The sequence below is a fragment of the Mixophyes fleayi genome, chromosome 1 (assembly GCF_038048845.1).
Source record: "Mixophyes fleayi isolate aMixFle1 chromosome 1, aMixFle1.hap1, whole genome shotgun sequence".
Lineage (NCBI taxonomy): Eukaryota > Metazoa > Chordata > Amphibia > Anura > Limnodynastidae > Mixophyes > Mixophyes fleayi.
Genome location: NC_134402.1, coordinates 5,342,433 through 5,358,298, shown reverse-complemented (window position 1 = coordinate 5,358,298; position 15,866 = coordinate 5,342,433). Strand labels below are relative to the sequence as shown.

At 46.0% G+C, this 15,866-nt stretch overlaps 1 protein-coding gene across 3 annotated transcripts in view; it reads left to right on the top strand.

The window, feature by feature from the left end:
- Positions 1-15,866, top strand: part of FBXO41 (F-box protein 41) — a 114,785-nt gene that overhangs the window by 23,161 nt on the left and 75,758 nt on the right. The window lies entirely within an intron of this gene.

Sequence of the window (15,866 nt, the reverse complement as noted above, 5' to 3'; positions counted from 1 at the left end):
CCTTAGGGACGGGGAAAGGGAGAGGGTGGAGAGTTTCTAAAAGAGAGGAGATGGTTTCTGGAGCATCAGTCTATAACAAACTGACCTCTATCCAGGATCTCTTTATCCCTAGATCTTTCAGCTTGCTTGCCACCACTCAAAACTGGCTGTCCCCTGAGGACAATACCTCTACTGCTGCTCTTTCCTTCGGAGATTTATCCTTCTCCCACACACCCAGACGTGGGCATTGACAAAGTGGTGGCATTGACATACTTCTCTTTCTATGCTGCTCTTTCCAGGTTCTTCACCCTGAACCCTCCCTCTCTTTCTCCTCTTTTGAGGTACACTCTGTCCGCCTCTTTCACACAGCCCACGTCCAAGTTGTTGTTATCTACCGTCCTCCTGGTCCTGACTCTACATCTCTTGAACACATTGCCCCCTGGGTCCCTCACTTTCTCTGCTCTGACCTTCCCATCCTCATCTTTGGGAACTTTAATATCCCTATAGACAATCCCTCAGGCCCTGCTTCTTCCAAACATCTCTCCCTCTCCTTCCCACCACAGTGGCCATACCCTTGATCTGGTTTTTTTACACCTCGGTACTATCTCCGACCTCCCTCATTCACCTTTTCCTCTCTCTGACCACATCACCTACGTGGTATTATTTGATGTGCTCCAGAGACCACATGTGGAAGAAAGGGAAGAGGAGAGATGTGGGTGAGGTTGTTGGGGTTGTTGGAATAGGACAAGAAACAGATATAGGAGGGGACCCCTCAGTGGCAGGGGACAGGGTGAAGGGAGCAAGCAGTGGGGAAGAGAGGAGATGGGGCTGATTTGGTGGACTATGAACGGGAGAGGGAGACGCAGGAGAAGGAAAGAATGACACGAGGGAATAGATTTCTGGAGGGATGAAGAGGAAGGGGGTAGGTAGGATCAGAAGGAAGCTGCGAGAAGAGCAGCAAAGGGGACAAGATGGTGAGGGGGGGAGATAGGAGGAGAGAGGGAAATTTGGGGGAAGGGACAGTGGGTCAGATCAGGCCCTCAGAAGCAGAGGAGAGAGGTGACGGATAGGAAGGAGGACGTGAAGGGAGAGAGGGGAGAATATAGGAAGGTTGGATAAGGGAAACGGGGAGAGAGGTAGAGGATAGAAGTGAGAGAGGAGCAAAACATAAAGGGCCTGAGTCATTAAGGAGAGCAAGGCAAAAAATGGAGTAAATGTGATCTTGGACAAACCATGTTACAATGCAAGGGGTGCAAATTAGTTTACTGTTTTGCATGTAAGGAAAAGACTGGCTGCTTTTTCATCTAGCACACAAATACTTGATAGCTTTATTTTTACACTTAAATGTAAAGTTGATCTAGGACATGTCCTACCCCTACTATAAATCTGCCATCACATTTTAAATTTACCTCCACTCCAATACAACATAGTTTTACTCAGGTGCTAACTTGCTAATTGTGACAGGATGGACCGCCTATGCCACCCTGTTTGTTGTTTGCTGGGAACCGGCTGGGCTTACTTTGCCACCGTCCCCTTTTGTTATTCCAAAAACGCCCCTCCTGCCGCAGTGGGAGGAGCCTGCTGCCACGACTGAGCTCCTTTATGGCACTCAGAACCACGTTCCTTCTGGGTAACTGATGCTGCTAACTTACCTCGTTGCTGGTGTACCTGGGCTGGTACTCCTGACCTCTTACTATGGATCAGGATTGCTGAGGATGGATCCCCCCTGGCCTATCACACTGACCAGGGCTGCATGGGTAGCAGGCAGAGCGGTGGTACTGGAGAGCTGGATACAACCTCAGAATCAGCCACAGAATGGATTAGAGTTTGGGTCTAATCTGTAGGTCACAGGATTTTCAGTATGGAAGATATTTTCAAGCAGGTCTATGAAGCAAAGTGATGTTTATTTGGTCAAACACTGGTTGAAGGTACCAGCGTTCAGGTCAGATGAAATCAGAAAGATACATTTCAGTGTACAAGACAGTGCTTTTATACAGATTTGGAAACAGGCTATACAATTATATAAATAAGCACCCCGCGCTATTTCCTTTAAATAAATCTATTCCAAAAGTTATTTAATAGTGATCCAGTCACAAAATTTTTTTGGGCTTTGCTCTCCTTAATGACTCAGGCCCAATAATGCTAGAGATAGCGTGGAAAAGACAACTGAAAGTATGACAGAAAGAAAGGACTGTGAGAGGATACAAGCGAGGTGAGGAAATGGTGAGAGCGGGATAGGTCAGTAAAGTGAGAGGTTGCTGCGGTCGTAGGAGAGCAAAAAGAAGAAAAGATGTAAGGTCCAGCAAGGGAAACGGGAAGTAGTTAGGACAGTAGTGACAAGGGATGGCTGTGTAAAAAGCAGTTAGATTAGACAGTGACATTAGGCAGGAGTGGAGAGGGATTATATAACATTAGGTATAGTGGAAGGTGGACTGAGATGGCTATGTATGATCACTGGGCAGGGGGGAGCTAGGGTGGCAGTTAGAGATTCAGGATAATTAGGGAAGCAAGTGTGGTTTGAAGCTGGGAATGCAAACAATAGCATAAGTGAAACAAACAAGTCATAATAACACTGCTGCTGTAAGAATTAGGTTTGAGAAGCAGTTGATCAGAGAGTGTCCAGGCAGTGCACAATGCAGGTGGAGGATATCACATCTCACAGATGATTGTTGAATGTTGTCCTCATGTAGCAGTGTTTCCAGATAGAAGGACCCCCTCCTATTCTTCTCTTGTTCAACTCTTGTGCAACTCTTACTATGGTATCTGAATGTACTTCAATGACCGAAATCCCAACGGCATGGACTTAAACTCAAACAGGCCAAATGGGGTGTCAATACCCCTTGCTCAAGTCAAAGGTTGAAATATACTTTTCTCCAGCTAACTCGTCTAACAGAGTGTCAATGCAGGACAAGGGGTAGGCGACAATGACGGTCACCTTGTTCAATCAACAGTAATCTTCGCAAAATCGCGTTGTCTTGTCCTTCTTAGGAACCAATACCATGGAGGATGGCCATGGACATCGCGATGGCTGGATCACACCTAGTTCAAGCATCTCCTGCTCCTCCCTGTAATACACTCCTTTGTCTCTGGTGAGACCCAATAAGTGGGTTGCCCAATTGGCCTATGCTCACCAGTGTCAACATGTTGCATCACCAATGAAGCCCTTACGGGCTTCCTATTAAATTGTAGATATAAAAAGAGTATACTGCACCAAGTCTGGATTAAGTGAAGCTGCCAGAGGAAAATAGGGGACCCCTATCCCTATACACATACAGATAAATATACAAGAACCTCGGCGCTTGTCAGTATATGTAAAACATGCAGTTTTATTAAACAACACAGAATAATAATTCTGGCCAGAATATTGCAGAGTAGATAAACAAGTAAATAATGATAACCAAAGGATTGCTGGTAAATACCAAATACGCAATCTAACAGATGGTTATAAACAATATGGTAATAATTCACCTTTTAGTAACCTCCAAGTGTACAGTCTCACAAGAGAGACTCTTGAAAAGTCAATATAACAAAAGTCCACCTGTAACGGGCAGGGGCTTTTTCATACAACTGGGCTCGTGGAAGTATCAAGTAAATCCACCCATGGTGAACCTTGTTTCCTCAATAGCGATGTTCCAGCTCATTCATATGCAAATAGGCTTCAGTAAATGGTAATCGGTAACAGATCACATCAGCGGGTCTTGCAAGAATGTTGCGGCTGGCAGCAATAAGTAAAAGTCTGTCCACTTACGGTTCGAGAAGGAGAAACACCTTTTCTTTCCTTGTGCACAAGGTCCGTTATGATGTACCAATAGTGAGTGGAAGTGGTGATGTCTCTGTTCTTGTCGCACGCCTGCACAGGAGGTTTCTGGTGTCCCGGCTGTTGCTGGTTTCCTTGTAACCCACTAAGCAGGCTGCAAGTACTCTTCAGCGCTGTAGCGGCAAGGAATGAATGGAATGTAGAACGATGAAACAGTTGAAACAATAAAGATGAATCAGGATGTTAGTGTCAGAATTCCAACCCGTTTCCCCCGCGCTTGGCGGGCTTCCTCAGGGATGTAGAGGAGTGTATACCGGTGTTCCTTAAATAGTGGTCAAGGGGCATATTTAATAAAGCACGATAGTGCTTTTAACGGATAATTAAGGTCCCACAGTGTCCTCCGCAAATTTATTAAGGGGGCATCGCAGCAGATATCATGGATATCTGCTGCTTTGCATTCCTCTTCGTTTTTGGGAGCAGTCAACATTCAACAGAATGGTGACTGCTCCTGGCCGCAATCTAACAAGTCCCGAAAAGTTTTTTCGGGAACTTGTCATGTTAATGTACGCCAGCTGCAGCTGGCGTACATGAGGAAATCTAATGCTGTCAGCTCTGCTGCGGAGAGCAGAGCTGGACAGCGCATGTGTGGAGGAATCACATGATCCCTCCCTGTCACTCACAGCTCTCTCTCTGCAACTATCGTTGCAGAGACAGAGAGGGGATCTGTGTGCGCATGTCCAGTTCTTGGAACTGGACATGCGCAATTGAAGAGTAAGGAGAAGACCCGAAGACAGCGCTTCCGAAGAGGCAGGTAAGTATGATTTTTTTTTTCACAGAAACAGCAGATTATCGGGACTGCTGTTTCTGTACTCCGGTTTTGATAAATTTGAGAAATGAATCAATACTTATCTGTCCGATAAGGATTGATAACCATTTCTCTATTTCAACGTTAAATGATAAATGTGCCCCCAAGTGCTTACAGTATCCAATCCAGCCATGCCAGCCACAACATTCTTGCAAGACCCGCTGATGTGATCTGTTACCGATTCCCATTTACTGAAGCCTATTTGCATATGAATGAGCTGGAACATCGCTATTGAGGAAACAAGGTTCACCATGGATGGATTTACTTGATGCTTCCACGAGCCCAGTTGTATGAAAAAGCCCCTGCCCGTTACAGGTGGACTTTTGTTATATTGACTTTTCAAGAGTCTCTCTTGTGAGACTGTACACTTGGAGGTTACTAAAAGGTGAATTATTACCATATTGTTTATAACCATCTGTTAGATTGCGTATTTGGGATTTACCAGCAATCATTTGGTTATCATTATTTACTTGTTTATCTACTCTGCAATATTCTGGCCAGAATTATTATTCTGTGTTGTTTAATAAAACTGCATGTTTTACATATACTGACAAGCGCCGAGGTTCTTGTATATTCCTATTAAACTGTGTTGCAAAGGGCAGCAGCACTGATTCAAGCTAAGCATTAATACACAGCTACCAACTCTACATGATCATGGTATGCATTCAACATATTCACATGGTAGGTCCGCTGCCGCCTACCGTTGCTATCAAAAAACACCATGTAGGTGATGTCACTTAGGCATTTTGTGACCATGTACGGTCCAGCCCAGGCAGCCTGGAGCTTTTTCTGATGCATGGGCATTAGAACAAGGGCCTTCTGCCCTACCTCAAATACTCTGGCGTGAGTGCCCTGATCAGAGCCGGATTTAGACCTCATGGGGCCCTAGGCAAGATACTGGTGTGGGGCCCCCTCCCTGAAAAAATCCATAGCACTATAGTTTTTTAGCATAACATATACCCCTAATCAGGGGCTGGCTGGCAGACTTTAGCCCAGGGGGGGCAAGCATATAGCACTGGCCCATAAGTAGCGGCCCATTTTTAAATGGTAGTCTCACCGCCGGCCCTGGGATGGCCCTCTGGGGACCTCTGGGCCCTAGGCAATTGCCTAGGTTGCCTAGTGGTAAATCCGGCCCTGGCCCTGACCAAGTCTTCTTGGTATGATCAGGTTAGCTTGCATGAGCCTCATGAGATTCTCTAACCGATCTCTGAGCTTGATAACATACTACCCAGCAGAGATATCCTGGGTGGGTAGCTCCCCTTCCCAAGATTCCCAGAAGAGGTCAACGGTCCCCGAACTCTGCGGCCATTGTTATGATTTCTAGTAAACTCAGGCAGCAGCCACGGAAGTATAATTACAAATGTCTTTATTCCGGCAAAATATATGAGCAAAGATTCAGTTCAAGGAATATGCAGGTTTTCATGTAACAGCATAAACAGGTATAACTCCCAACATAAATATGAACAGGTGTGACAGGAAAGTTCACAGAGCAACAGGTTCCAAGCAAATGACAGATATAGTTAAAATGGAGGAACAAATATAGAGTTACCCTATTGCCAGGATGCACGAGTCTGTCCAGGGAAGCAAACAGAGGAGTTGAGTCTAGTGACCAGGCAGAGGTCCGGGCAACACAAGTACAAGCAAAACCAGAGTCCAGGCAGAGTACAGGGTCACAAGCAAACTAGCATAGACCGTTAAACAGGCCGAGATTTTGGGCAATGAGAGTTCAAGCAGTATCCAGTATCCAGGCAGAGTTCGGGGTCACGAGCAAACAAGCATCAACGTTAAACAGGCCAAGGTCACAGCGGGAGATCAAGCAGCAGCCGAACCAAACTGAAACAGGTAGACACGAGCAGCAGCCAGGTATATACGGATGAACTGCACTGAGCACAAGTTGAGGCAGGTATTAGAAGCTGTGAGCCAGGTGCAGTTCTAATTAGGCAAGGCTTCAAGCATGGTGCAAGCTCAGGAGCAGAACAGCAGCACCTCTGGATGATTAAAGGTACTGCTTCCACATACAAAACATAGGCAGAGTCGTAACAGCCATATAGTAACTGAAAGGGGGCACATAGTAACTTAAAGGCGGCACATCCCAATAAGCAAACAGGAGGTGTGGCAGATAGCATTCCCATCCCCCCCCCCTCTGAAGTTACAAATGCCCATAGCATTTTCTTCAAAGTGCCGTTGAACCACTCACAGCCTGTTAGTCTGGGAATGGTAGGGGGAGATACGACACTCTGCATTTTGCCCAGAGATGCTGAACTAGTTCACTCATGAACTGTGTCCTTTGATCAGTTAGGACTTCACTAGGGATTCCGACTCTACTAAATAATCCAAGCAGCTTGTCCTCTAACCTTTCCGGAGTAATGGCAGAAAGAGCCACATCCTCTGGATTCTGGGTAGTGTAATCAACAAGGGCGAGGATGTACCTCTTCTACTGAGCAGAGGTAGTGGACCTACAATGTCCACAGCCTGGAAAAGGTTCCCCAACTATTGGCAAGGACCTGAGCAAAGCACGAGCACTGGGGCGCCCAAGCCACTGATACACAACACAGGACTTACAGTAGGCCCGGACGTCATCCGACGGTCCAGGGCAGAAAAAGTTTTGTATCAACAAAATATAACTTAGTCCGGCACTGAAATGACTGCTCAGACTCGGTACCAGCGCTGGGGATCTGCACCCCAAAAGTAGATAATTAAACAACCAAGGTATGCGGTGGTATGTCCGAGTCTGCCACAAAAGCACTCATGCACAAAGTATATATTTATAAAATGTTTATTCTAACATATAAAAAACCATAATAGGTACAACCAATGAGGACTATAATCTGTGCCAAAACAATTGGTTGCGAGGTAGGTGCACCTACACGTTTAACCAGATATTATATGTACTAGTCCAGCAACTGTATAAAAACCGTTCCACTCTAATATTATAGAGATTGCGATATATTTTTCACGGAATTTCCAAACCCTGTCAGGGAATTTAAATGGAGAATAAAGTGATGTATTTGGGAGGTCCAACTCCGGAATAACTGATGAAATCCAATACGAAATGTCAAAAGGTAACAAAGGTCTCTTACCAATTCTGGCGATGTATTATAGGACCAGTACCTTATTCTGTACTATGTACTGTGTAACCGACATGGATCCTCCTCCTCTAGATGCAGAAAATATACGGAGCTCTATGGATAGCTCTTGTTCTCACCACATGAACTCCAAAAAGTTTTGTGTTAGATGCTTCAGTGTTCGGTCTCTCCCCTGGTGTCCAGCCATAGGAATTCCGTGGGCAACTGACATCAGTTTTTGGCGAAAGATCTACGGGACCACCAGTTGAACTTGTTCCCGAAATGTTCTATCTCCATCTACCTTCCTAGCTACATGGTAAAGAAACCCTTTATGCCAGGTCACACTCCCCACCTCCATTCCTGAATGGCTGCTGCCAGCTTAGCACCTCATGTCAGTGAGGGATCAGAGAGCTGAGCTGCCTTGAACTGTTTCCTGCTTTCCTCACTATCGTCTAAGTGGGGGCACTCTGCAGTGGGGATCTATGTTGAAGTTACTACAGTCAGTCAAAGTGGGGTCACTCAAAATGAGGTCACAGTGGTCAGCTATACTCACCGCTGGAGCTGGCATACTGCTAGGGACAGGAGCATCACTGGGCACCCCCACAATATCAGTTTGGCTGGAGACAACATCCTCTGCGTTGCTAGGGGACGTAGTCCATACAGAGGCAAAGAGCAAGCTGGTTCCTGAAGAAATATCAGCTTGAGACTTTTCCTCTGGGCTGGCTAAAGCTGTGGTTGCTGGCGATGGCTAAATCTAGCAGCAGTGGTCTGTTTTGTTGGGCTTAGCGGCTGTGGCACTGGAAGGGTGGAGAGACAAAACTTAGATAGCAGATCAGGAGCATGTAGATCTTTCTTATCCACCGAGGACCTTTCTTCAGGGCCGTAACCCTTCCAGTGGATGAGGAATTTAGTCTTACCGCACATAGATTGGGATTTCAAGATGCGTTCAACCTCATATTCGTCACCCAAGGCCGTCTTGATGGGAGGAGGCAGCGGCTGATGGTTGGAGAATTCATTGAGAACCAATGGTTTTAATAAGGAAACAGTAAATTAATTATGCACACAGAGTGCAGGAGGTAGATGGAGCTTATAGGTAACTGCATTAATAATATGAGAAATGTGAAAGGGACCAATATATCGGGGAGCAAATTTCATTAATGGTGACTTGAGTCTGAAATTGCGCGTAGACAGCCAAACCTTGTCCCCAACATGAAGGACTGGAATCTTCCTATGGAGACGTACATGTTACTATGCCATTCCGAGGACTGTAAAAGTTTAGATTTTACCTGAGTCACTAACCATCTCTTGAGCTGCCGGTACCAATGCACTGGGGACTTCTGAGAAGATGGGAAGTACGGGATATTTGCCAAAGATGGTATAGAAAGAAGATGTTTCAGAGGATTCCTGTTGATGAATATTATGTGAAAACTCCGCCCAAGATAGATAATCGGTTCAGGAGGATAGGTGATCAGAGCAGTAACAACGGAGGAACGTCTCCAAGTCCTAGTTGACCCGCTCAGTCTGACCATTAGTCTGGGGATGGTATCACAAGGAGAATTTTAGCTTGATTCCTAGATTGTTGCAAAAGTATCTCCAGAATCTTGAAGTGAATTGAACTCCTCTATAGGAGTTGATCTCAATGGGGCAATCGTGGATCCGAAAAATATTTTTAATGAAGAGAGTGACTAGACCATCAGCAGATGGCAATTTCTTAAGTGGAACAAAATTTGTCCATTTGGAGAAACGATCGACCACCACTCAAATAGTATTAATGCCATGACTATTGGGGAGGTCAGTAATAAAGTCCATGCTAATGCTTTCCCAAGGAGAGTCTGGGGCAGGGAGCGGAAGAAGAAGCCCAGCTGGAGGATGCCTGGGTGTCTTGTGACGAGCACATACTTCGCAAGCTGCAACAGACTTGTGAACGTCAGCATTCAAGGACGGCCACCAATTGCTGCGGGACAAAAGGACAATGGTCTTCTTAACCCCAGCATGACCAGCAAATCTGGAATCGTGAGCCCAAGACAACTGTCTGTAACGGAGGTAAGTCGCCACAAAAGAGCGTCCAACAGGAGGTGTCTTATATGAGGATTTAGTCAAGGCCAGAATCTTCAATGGACTGATGATAGGTCTGACGTCCGAATGACAGGAATCCGAATGATCAAAAGACCTAGACAGTGCATCGGCCCTGGAATTTTTTGACCCAGCACAATAAGTCAGGATCAACTGGAATCTAGAAAAAAATAGTGACCTGCGGGTCTGACGAGGGTTAAGGCACTGAGCAGATCCCAGATAGGTGAAGTTCTTATGATCTGTGAATACCGTAACAGGATGGAGAGCGCCTTCAAGCAGGTACCGCCATTCTTCTAAGGCTATCTTGATGGCCATGAGCTCCTTGTCCCAGATGATATAGTTGGCAACACTGAATAGAAATTTCCTGGAAAGAAAGCAACATGGAGTGAAAGAGCGAACAGAATTCTTCTGAGAGAGAACTGCCCCCACACCCACCAAGGAAGCATCAACCTCTAAAAAGAACAGTTGTAACTGTTTGGGCTGTCTCAAGACAGGAGCGGTGGTGAAGGCTTCCTTCAGAACTTTGTAGGCTGAAACTGCCTCCTGAGGCCAGTCCTTGGCTAGTCCACCTTTATGGGTAAGTGACGTGATGGGCGAGATCAACGATATGAAGATTTGATGAATTGTCGGTAATAGTTGCAGAATCCAATAAAATGCTCAGTAGCCTTAAGGGTTGAGAGGCCAATTCAGATAGATAGATTCTACCTTTTTAGGATCCATTTGAAGACCCATATCAGAGACTTTATACCTGAGGAAGGGGACCTGGGGTTAAATGTATCAAGCTGAGAGTTTTTCGGCGGGTTTGAAAAACCAATCAGATTCTAGCTATCATTAATTTAGAACATTCTACAAAATGACAGCTAGAATCTGATTGGTTGCTATAGGCAACATCTCCACTTTTCAAACCCGCTGGAAAACTCTCAGCTTGATACATTTACCCCCTGATGTTGTTCAAAAAGGCACTTCTCCAATTTATAGTATAGGTGATTGGTACAGAGGCAAGACAGAACTTCTTTGACATAATCTCGATGAGAGGTGATGTTCCGGGAGAAGACAAGGATATCATCAAGGTAGACGACTACAGATTGATACAAAAGATCTCTGAATATTTCACTGATGAATTCTTGAAAAACCGCAGGGGCATTACAGAGCTCAAAGGGCATCACAAGGTACTCATAATGCCCGTCTCTCGTATTAAAGGCGGTTTTCCACTCGTACCATCTTGGTGAATGCGAATAAGGTTGTAAGGCCCTCTAAGATTCACCTTGGTGATCTGTCTCCACAGATCCAATCAAAGAGTTCCAATATGAGAGGTAATGGGTAATATTTTTTCACTGTAATAGCATTCAGCTTCCGGTAGTCGATACAGGGTCTAAGGGTCCATTTTTCTTTTTGACAAAAAAGATCCCTGCAACCGCCAGTGAAGAAAACTTGCGGATAAAACCACGTTCAAAATTCTCAGAAATGTATTTAGACATGGCTTGAATCTAGGAGATAGGGAATAGACCCTGTCCATAGGGATGGACTTGTTGGGTACGAGGTCAATGGGGCAATCCCAGGGCCAATGAGGTGGCAAGGACTCGGCTGCAACATTGTTGAATATGTCTACAAAATCAGCATAGGGCTCAGACAGAGCAAGCTGCGGACTAGAGGCTAGACAGGAGATTGAAGCCTTAGGAGGATGTACAGCAGTCAAACAATGTTGTTTGTAGGTGAACTCCCAAGAAATGACTTGGGCAGAAGACGAATCGAACTGCGGATTGTGAGCCTTGAGCCAAGGAAGACCCAGAATAACAGGATTGATGAACTGAGAAAGAATTAGGAAACTTATCCACTCAGAGTGAAGTCTTCCTACCGACAGCAGTAAGGGATTGGTTATGCGATCGATGGAATCGTTGCTGATACAATTACCATTAATCGCGGTAAGTGTCAGCGGCTGTGGCAATGGAAGGATGGAGAGAAAAAGCTTAGAAGCCAACACAGCGGAAATGAAGTTCCCATGAATGTGTACGTAAATAGGCCCATATATGTATGTGTGTGTGTGTGTGTGTGTGTATGTGTATTTATATATGTGTGTGTGTATATATAATCTCAGTGCCATAAGAGAAATTTCAATAAAGACTGTACACAATGTGTATATACATTATATATACACTGTGCCCCTCATGCCACTCTGTGCCTCTGCATCACACCCCAATCACACCCCCCCATTGCATCACACCCCCCCCTGTATCACATTTTTTGCCATGCTTCACACTAAATCATCACACCCTTCCAACCCCACTCCCGTATCACACACTCCCCGCACATCACAGGCTCTCTTGGAGAAGCTTCTGCACCTGTGCATGCCGAGCAGCTCCGTTTTGGCAGTGCTAGAATATACAGCACCCGCTAGGCTGTCGGATAAGGGTCCACGGTGCTGTACACTTGCCTAGTGTTTTGCATTTTAATACATGCTTTTTCGTCATCCTTGGAGGGGGGGTGTTTCCAGGGAACTGTGTGCGCGCCTACAGCGGATCCAGAGTCCACAAAAGCTGCCAATTGTTGGGGCTATCTGGAGAAAATAACGTAATAGGCATCAGAAACTCAGAATTTTTCAAGGAGTGGGGAGAGAGGGACTTGGATCTTAGGAAGACCCCCCTGTCATCGCCTAGGAGGGGGCATTTCCCGGCCTCTTGGCGATTCTTGATGCGTTTGCCACTCTCCTCGTGGGACAGACGAATGCGGCCTATTTGCATAGGTTCCTCAGGAACAATTGCTGTAGCTTGGGACTGAGGCGCCAGACGAGGAAAGGGGCGCAGGGTCCGTTCTCGTTCTTGAGTACGTTCCCTGTGGCGGATGTCCACCTTAACACACGTAGAGACCAAGTCGTCAAGATTAGGCGGGAGCTCACAAGGAGGCCAAGTCGTCCTTGAAGCAGTCATTTAACCCCTGCCAAGAGGTGGCTACCAGCGGAGTTCTGAAGCCAGTGTACAAAACTGCACAACATACTGCCCAGCAGTGAGGGAGTCCTGACGGAGAGCTAATAGGACAACAGAGGTGGAGGAGACACGGCCAGGCTCATCAATGCCCCGCCAAAAATTCTTAATGAAGGTGAAAGAATCTCAGAGCGTTCCCGGAGGGGAGAAGCCCAAGCCAAGGCTTGACCAGAGAGGAGGGAAATTATATAAGCCACCTTGTTCCTCTCGGAGGTGAAAGCTCAAACTTTCTTGGGTTCGCCTTCATATTTCTCCGATGGTAGGATACGTAGACCTCTGGAACTAGGGGTGCTAGCAGTAGATGTTGTAGCTGCGGTGGAAACCGTAACTGCTAAGGTCGCTTGGCTTACTGGAAGAGACCCCTGAAGGGTGTCTAAGCGAGAAGCAACCCCTTGTAGACGTTGCAAGAGTTGTGCCTGATTGGAGTTTTAACCCTCTAGGCTAGGTGGAGCAGAAGGTCACGAGCTGAGGGTTTGTCCTGTCCACTCATATGGCCAGAGTATACTGTCACAAAACTACAGAGATGGCCACTATTTGGTATTAGCGTAACTGAACAGGGAGGTGCGGAGTATTCCTGCAAGGGTGTTTGGGCCTTGCTGCAGAGTGTACACAGGTCGCAGTTCTCCAAGACAGCACTCACCGGTATAGTGACAGTAGTAGACAGACATAGTCAGGCAGTCCAGGTCAAAGCCAAACGAGTGATGCTGTAGACAGGGAAGATCCAGAGAGAAGTTTGGTCAAGCCAGATAGTCAGACCAGCCCAGTAGCGAAGTACAAAATGTAACACAAGTCAGAACTGAACAACACAGAAGTTCAGGAAGTGCTGGAGTAGGAATAACAGGTGTCAAAGGGCGCTATATAAATTAAAAGGTGCACCCTGATTGGGTGCACGAGATTCGGTGGTCAGACACGCTGACCGTCGACAGGTGTGCAGAGAAAGCGTCCAGTTGCCTGGCAACAGAACGCGACTGAAGGGAGCATGCGCACGCACAGCGTGCAGGGGAACCAGGAAGCCAAGAAGGTGCAGGCTTCTGTCCCCTACACCAAGTGTCAGTGCAGAGACGGCGCCTCACACAGGTCCAACTGGTGGTACCACGGAGCTTTCGTGTGCAGCTGATGTCAGTTGCCCAGAAAATCCCTATGGCGTACACCATAGAAGAGACACTAAAGTGAACTGACGCAGAACTTTTTCTGGCCTGGAATGTCGGATGACATCTGTGCCTACTGTAAGTCCTGTGTGGTGTGTCAGCGGCTTGGGAGCCCCAGTGCTTGTGCTCCCCTCAGGTCCTTACCAATAGTTGGGGAACCTTTCCAGTGAGTTACTGTCCTGTAACTTCCTGATCTAATAAACATCACTGCCTAAGTAGTCTGTTTTGGAGTCTACTTACTTGCTGTAATTCCTGTGACCTACAGATTAGACCCAGTCTAATCCGTTATCTGGCTGTTCTGAAGTTGGGACCCTACATCCAGTACCAATGCTCTGCCCCCTACTGGCAGCTCTAGCCAGTGTGATAGGCCACGGGGAAGCATCCACAGCAACCCTGATCTGAGGACAAGAGGTCGGGGTACCAGCCCAGGTGCTCAGTAAGGGGGTACACTAGCAGGGATAGTTATCCTGAAGGAAGTGGTTCTGGACGCTTCAAAGGAGTCCAGTGGTGGCAGCAGCAAAAGCCCCTCCTACTGCGGTTAGAGGGTGAATTTGGAATAAAGAAAAGGGGATGGTGGCAAGGCAAGCCCAGCCGGTGCCCAGCAACTCAAGGACAGGGTGGTATAGGGCATAGGAGGTCCATCCTGTCACAGTAACAATACTGGATTGGTCTAAATGAAGTAGTGATAAAGTATAGAGGTAGTGAGCTGGTGACAAAGTGATGTACTATATATAAATAGTGATACAATAGCAATGTACTGTATATAGTGACATATTGTGAGGGATTTGGATGAGTGATAACTGTGATATGGCCATAAATGAGCCAGTGATGTTAGGTATCGAGGTGGTGAAGTGTTGCAGAGTAGTGAGGTATTAGTGAGGTATTGAGGTAGAGAGGTAGTGAGATGTTCCAGAGTAGTGAGGTATTAGTGAGGCATTGAGGTGGAGAGGTGTTGTGTGGTTGGGACTGAGGTTGCAGTAATACAGTACCCTCACAGGATCAGAGATTGTGTCCTCTGGTCATTATTAATAGCATACATGTGTGTGGAAGTGACAGCTCTTTCCATCTACTGGGGGCTTGTACTGATTCCTCCATGAACCCACCCTGAAATATAGATGATATAGAGCGAGGCCGGGAGAGGTAGTGACCAGGCTGCTGTACATTGTGCTGCCGGTTCACCGTTCTCCCCACTTATGCATAACTTTATCCACCGTACTTGCATGTACAGATGATGACAGGATTGAGGGAGCGCAGTGACTCAGAGCATAGATATTGTTATAGGGTCTCCCGTGCTGTTCCTTAAATTGAAACAACACTGTGGATGTCACAAGACTTAATTAAAAAATGCTAAAAATAGACCGTTTACTGCAAAGAACAAACAACACATATTGTTTAGGAATAATTAAAAAGCATTTCTCTAAAGTCACATCAAGTGTTCAGTCAGACACCTGGGAAAATAATAGATGCCTGTTTGTTTGCAGTCACATCTTTAGACCGCGCTCCATCGGATGGATTAGACAGACTACATCCAGAGCAGTCACCTTTCTTACCTGTGTTCAATAAATATAGTCATTTTTCTGGGGCTCCAAGTGGGATTTGTCCGTGTGCAAACTTACATAAAAATACAGGTTCACTTACAATGACAGACATATTGTAACCTTCCCATACCATGATCTCCATCAAGGCACACGTGGCTACTTACTTGCAATTATTTTAGGCCCCAAAGGATTTTCCTCTAAAGGAAATGTCCATTTTTGTGTGTAGTTTACTAATTAGTTTTATAGATACCTAATAGACTCAAATAATCACTTATGAAACGTAACATTCTTTAATGAGTTAGATGCACTCTTCACTATAGCGTATCTAACATTACATAGTGTTGAAAAATCTTTTTTATTTTTTGCTAGTCGGTGAGAGCTACAGTTTCCGGTAGCCGTCTCTTCTTCTAGTCCTGGCAGTTTTATTGGAGCACTTTCTTTGTGTCTCCTCTGTGTCTCATGA